The following is a 6,007-nucleotide window of genomic DNA, read 5'->3' as shown; positions in this document are numbered from 1 at the left end:
CAACATATAACCCACTAAAAACTATAAAACAAATAAGGATCAATAAAGCTTATTGGTCTTAAAAGCAGAAACCACATAGCCTGAATAATTACAAATTGGTATGGGAGCAGTCTAAGTAGCGGAAATACTTTGACCATATTTTGCATCTTTCTAGGAATTTCTGACCTAAAAAATAAAAACACAAATTAATTCATAAACCGCTACAAGCATATGAATAAACTTACTATTTTTGTATAGACTGTTCTTGTCTTACAAAAGATAAAATCGGACATTTTCTCATCACACTGACTCTTCATCCCCTGCATCAATAAAAAAGGAATAACGACTTTGATTGTTACTAGTATAAAATATTTGTATTACCATATATAAATATGACATATATATAGAAACATGAGGGAAAAGCTCTATGTTTGCCTCCAAGTAATCACAAGCAATCAGCCGTGACAGAACTTCTTGTCTTTGTAAATTTGCAACAACTTGAGTGGCATCTTTACGGGCCTGCAAAATTTGAACATTGATATGATAAATAAGATTGAATATAGGGTCAAAATAAAGAGAAACATTACTGTGATAAATATTGTTGTGGTAAAGAAAACTAGAGAAAGACATGAATCACTAAATCTGACAGTTAAATTGAGTAGACGAAGTCCATTCATAGCACTCAATAAGAAAATCAACTCAATTTTGGAAGACATAATTAATAGACATAGTGTGTTCTCTCTACGACAACAAAACTTCTCAACAATATAAATGCATCTTCACTTCATTAAATGTTGGGCAGCCTGCAAGCAATAATAATATTGTAAATCAATTTACATCAATCTAATTTCAATCGATTTCACCATAAAAAATATATATTTTATATAGAAAAGAAAAGAAAAGAAAAGAAAAGAAAAGGCTCACTCTTTCTATGAGCCCTTGTGCCCGCTCTCCATTTCTTGGAACACTCGCTAATTGACCAGCACAACCCTTCCATTGCCTTCATAAATTTTTCCAATCAGAACCAAAGAAAGTAAACATTTTATTTTTGCTCTTAAATTCAATTTAAGTTCATAGCTCTAACCCTTCCCAAGCAATTAGAATAATCTTTTGTGACCTGTTCTTTCTTAGCTTTTCTAAAGGACTAACAAAAGTACCTTCAAATAAATTTCTCTGTTTGATTGAAAATAGAATCTAGAAACAACCATTTAACAAGTTCAAATATAGTAATTTATAATTAATTAAATGATCACAAATATCAAATTCCATTCAGCATTTGCAGTGTTCAATTGTTTCACTGATTAGAAATATAAAATGGAGAAAACAAGACAAACCTGGCCGGTCTCTGCTTTAAGCAAGATTGCATAAGCCAATATGGCTTCCTTGCACTACATATTGAGAGAAGGAAAAGAATCAGACCGAAAAATAATAAGAAAGAAAAGAAGGGAACAACCCATAGCATCTTCTCAATCATTTCCTTTTTCTTTTCTTTATTTATTTTTTATTTTATAAACACCTGTCTCTATCTTCTAGCAGAAAAAATGAATAAATAAATAAAATCATCAACTCACTTGCTGCTGTTTAGAAGCATCCAGAAGAAAGTGAACTGAGCCAAAGCCACTTGCTATGGTTTTCTCATAAAGTGTCTTGTTGACCAGAAGCTGTAATAATGCATTTCTTATAAAAATCATGTGGTAAACTAAAAACAAAAAAGGGTTAGTATGGCAATAAAGACGTCTACTTTTGTTCAAGATCAAGATCTCCACAGAAGACAGAACAAACTTGCTGAACTCACTTGATACCTATCCCATGTCTGTTTGTAACCCTAGCCACACGGGTCACATATATTATAAGAGCACTGATTGCAATCACGTCTACTGGGGATGATCCCAGTGTAGTAGACCACAAGAAGTGCTCGTGGCAAGCACTGTGGTTGCAACCCCTGCACCTGCACCAACAGCGTCACCACTGCTGCCGGCTGCAAGTGCGGCGATGGCTGCACTTGTGTCGCTTAAAAGTCTTTTAACTTAACAATACCCCCTCTTGGTTTAGCTATCTACTTTTCTAGCCTTTACCCCTGCTCTAGACATTGCCTACTCTCTACCATATCCATATATATGTATGTATGAGTTTCAAATGAATGAAGGTGAGCTAGACGAAGCAAGGGTGGTCCGTGGTGGTGTTTTCTTGCCTTTCTGGTTTGTATTCAAATTCAAATAAAAAATGCCACTATTTGAGTGCATATTCTGTTCTAGTGAGTGTTTCTTTTTTTTCTTCCTTTTTTTTTTCCCCTAAAAAATGATTTGAAATCGCCTAGAGGGTTACTATTCTTACAGATGATGAGCCAGCTTATCAAAATATCATCAGGTAAGCTTTGTCATTTTACCATTGCTTTTGACTGAAATCACCAGAACAAAAGCATGGCTAAGGATTAAATTCCAACAACAATAACGTCCATAATAATGTCATAGATGATTAACGAAGGAATTCCAAATTGGGTTGTTTTCTTGGATATCTCACTTGACTTACTGCTAGCAATGATGCACGAGCGATAAAAAGGAAAGTGGTGTTTGCTTAAAGCTGCTCTCAATTTCTAGAAAACCCAAAGTAACTTGGAACAACAGTTTTTGCTCAGCATTTGAACCCCCGTGGACATAGCCACATGAAATCAGTTTCTTTGGACTAGTTTATCAGACTGGTGGTTGAGCTCAATCATCCTAGAGTGACTTTGTAACTAAGCAAAGGCATGGAGCAAACCTATTGTGAATTTGTAACTAAGAGAAATTAACAAAGTACAATCAAGTCTAATATATTTCACAAGTGACAGTTTTAAGGTGGTCAGGGATCAAATTGAAGCTGGTTTACAGCCCCAAATTAATATACAATAGGCAATGAAATGTGAATCCCAGACCATGGAATAAGAACAAGCCAGCACCTGTATAGTAGAAAATATTTGTTTAATTTCAAAATATTTCTTAAAACTGCCACATGAGCACTATTTTGAAATAGGTAGGTAGTTTTAAGAAACTTACTAGTACTTTAATGTGAAATGATTTCGCCAATTTGTTGTGAAAATATTGACTTTGATTTGACACGGTATTAAAAGGTTTACATAGGAAAATTCTGAGATTTGGCTATAAAATGATTATTAATGAAAAATCTTGGTTTTCCTTGGCTTATACAAAGAAGTTTGTATTGTATTTGATATGGATGGCACTGAACTTCACACTAAATTTTACCTTGATAGGAACTAGGGCCTTCCAAGTTATATGCTATTTTGCACAAATCATATCAAGTAGAAGGCAACAACTTTGGGTTGGCTAAATATGTACTTTTTACCATCTAACTTATCCAAAATCATATCCTTCAGCAAATCCTTGACAAACATCTGCTTACACAACTAAAAATATATATATGTTAGTAAAAAGCTTGGAACTCACTAATTGCACAAAAGTAGTAAAAAATTTATAATGTTTGGGATATAAAGAACAAAAACATGGATGAAATGTGAGTGTATTAGCACATAGGGACAAAAACAAATTGCTGATTGCAAGGAAAGAATACGAGGGGGGAATTGTGGAAGTGTGAAAAGAACTGCTGATTGGTGAGGTGGCACCTCATTCACCTTAATTAGGAGACTAGATGGCCCCTAGATAGGTACAAAAGCCTACTTATCTCAGTTTTAGCAGCTATACTATATTTACTAAGCAGCCTACATCTCTCTACATCTCGAACTCATATCCCATTCAGGGGCTCAGGTTCAACTTTCATATCATAAATGATCAATCCAACTCTTGAGCCACTGACCATTTCCCAGAAGCCAAGTGGATAATAACTTGGGGATCTCCTTCAAGGACAATGGAAGAGAACCTCATCTCAGCTAACAGATGCAACACTTCTCTAGCAGCAAGGTCCTCTAGCCACTACAGCTAGTCCTCCATGAGTAAATCCCACTGCCCCATCAAAATTCTCTTTCTAAACAGATGTAAGCAGATCAGAGTTTCACCTTAAGATAGTAATGGGAAATTTTTTTAGAAAAACACACCATTCAAATCCTTCTGCACAAGTTTTCTACTTCAAGGAGATTCTCTATTTCGATTGCTTTACCTTAATATGAATTGCAAAAGAGTATTCAGACCACAGTTATAAATATCAGCCTAGACTAATACACTCAAGTATATTTATAGGAATGAAAATCAAGTATATTAATAGGAATAAAAATCAAGTGCATAGACTAATTCGCACATTTCGGTTCATAGCTGATTCATTGCCTAACAGTTATGATTGCTATAAAACTCTTTAGGTACTTCTGCTTCATCTGTTCACTTCTCATACCTAATTGCATGTTTTGTTGTATATATATTCATATATATCAGGAAGAGGGATATACATTCCAGAATTTGATCCACAAACAATGAAGACAAGCAGACAATGAAATTCATATCTAGGTTGCAACACTAGAGAAATTAATTCTAAATGTAGAAAAAAATCATTTCAGATTCAAACTCTCTGGATCATAATTCCAGAATTCGATCCACAAAAGGGAAGATAAGTAGACAGTGAAATTTATATATAGGTTGCTATGATCATCTGTAAATGAAAATCAAAAGCTGAACTGTACCAGTAGAATCGATGAAGATGTGTTTAGGCTTTACCGATTATGAAATCTTCAACAGCTGTGGAATTGAGAAAGTTGAATCGATCGACAGATTTGAGCGAGAGATTCGAGCGACAAATTCGAGCGAGAGAGGCTGTGAGATTCGAGCGAGAGACAGATTTTAAGAGGGAGAGAAAGAGAGAGCTCAGATTTGGGAAATAAGGAAAAAAAAAAGGGAATTGAGAGGGAGAGAAAGAGAGCTCAGATTTGGGAAATAAATACTGATTTTTATTATTTTTTTATTTTTTGAAGAACACGATTGGGACAGAAAAATGAGATGGTAAAATAAGTTTTTGATGTTCCAAAATGATTTTTTGCGACCGTTAAATAATCCGTCGCAAAAAAATAGACGCAAAAAGTCATATTTCTAGTAGTGTACATATAATTTTACTGAAACCAACCATAATTGAGACCAATGAAAGCTCACCAAAGTTCAGAAAAACTCAGGATTTTATTTACTAACAAATTTTGTAAACATATTACGCTTTCAGAATTTATAAAATTAAGATGCTGTGGTAGTATTATGATTGATTTATAAATCATGAACTCAAGGAAATTTATATGACCAGTTATCAATCTTTATCCAAATATGCACACGTTAATGAACCTTTTGGGAAATACAATTTAGAAACATAAGAGTTAAAACACTGTGTATTTACTTCAATTGGTGATCCCCAAACGTGTATCTAATAGACTGTAATTTGGCTGACTTTTCTTAGGTGTCATACTTTAGTAATAATAAAGGGATTCAAATGATCAGAAATTTGCTAACAGAAGAGACTGACTTACAGCTCCATCAAAGGCTCTAATATTTAGTCCCAAAAATTCAGAAAATATTGAAACAAGTTCAGAAACATAGGCATTTTGGAGTTGCTTTCCTCTTCATCAATTTTAGAAGGAAACGATAGTAGGCATAGGTGGAACCTGAATACAAAGAAAATTACCTACGCAGTTCATTCACAGAGAGGAGTATTTAACCTTCTCAAAAGCCAAGTTAAATTCTGTGAGGAGATCAATGCTGGATTTTTCCATTTCTCTTCTCAGAAGAATTCCATCAGGTTTATGTTATCAGGTATGTTTTATGTCTCTGCTCAAAGAATCAGTAAGTCATCCACTTAAGCACTACAGAGTCTCTTTCACTATTTTCTTACTTTTGTCCTTTGAGCTGGCTCTTTTAGGGTTGTTTATTGGGAGTTACATGGTGCAGTAGTATTTTCTTTAGCAATTTTGAAGAAAAAAATAATAATAATTTAACTTGCTTTTAGTAAATTAATATCAACTCATTAAAAATAATATTTTTTAGATAACAATATGGTACTTCTATTTTATTTTTCTCAGTTTTTGACAAATATCTACTTTTCTGGTCAAGTA

At 33.9% G+C, this 6,007-nt stretch overlaps 1 long non-coding RNA gene across 1 annotated transcript; it reads right to left on the bottom strand.

Annotated features, from left to right (window-relative positions):
* Positions 1-1,111: 1,111 nt before the first annotated feature.
* Positions 1,112-5,012, bottom strand: LOC114257259 (uncharacterized). The gene is made up of 3 exons (XR_014358364.1): positions 4,635-5,012; positions 1,551-1,640; positions 1,112-1,367 (listed from the first exon to the last, which is right to left on the bottom strand). It is a non-coding gene; the product is annotated as an uncharacterized LOC114257259 (long non-coding RNA).
* Between the last annotated feature and the right edge of the window lie 995 nt (positions 5,013-6,007).

This window comes from Camellia sinensis, unplaced genomic scaffold (assembly GCF_055761805.1).
Source record: "Camellia sinensis isolate YWXY unplaced genomic scaffold, ASM5576180v1 Unanchor2, whole genome shotgun sequence".
Classification (NCBI taxonomy): domain Eukaryota; kingdom Viridiplantae; phylum Streptophyta; class Magnoliopsida; order Ericales; family Theaceae; genus Camellia; species Camellia sinensis.
Note: the sequence above shows the minus strand (reverse complement) of the source record. Positions and strands in the feature narration are given on the sequence as shown.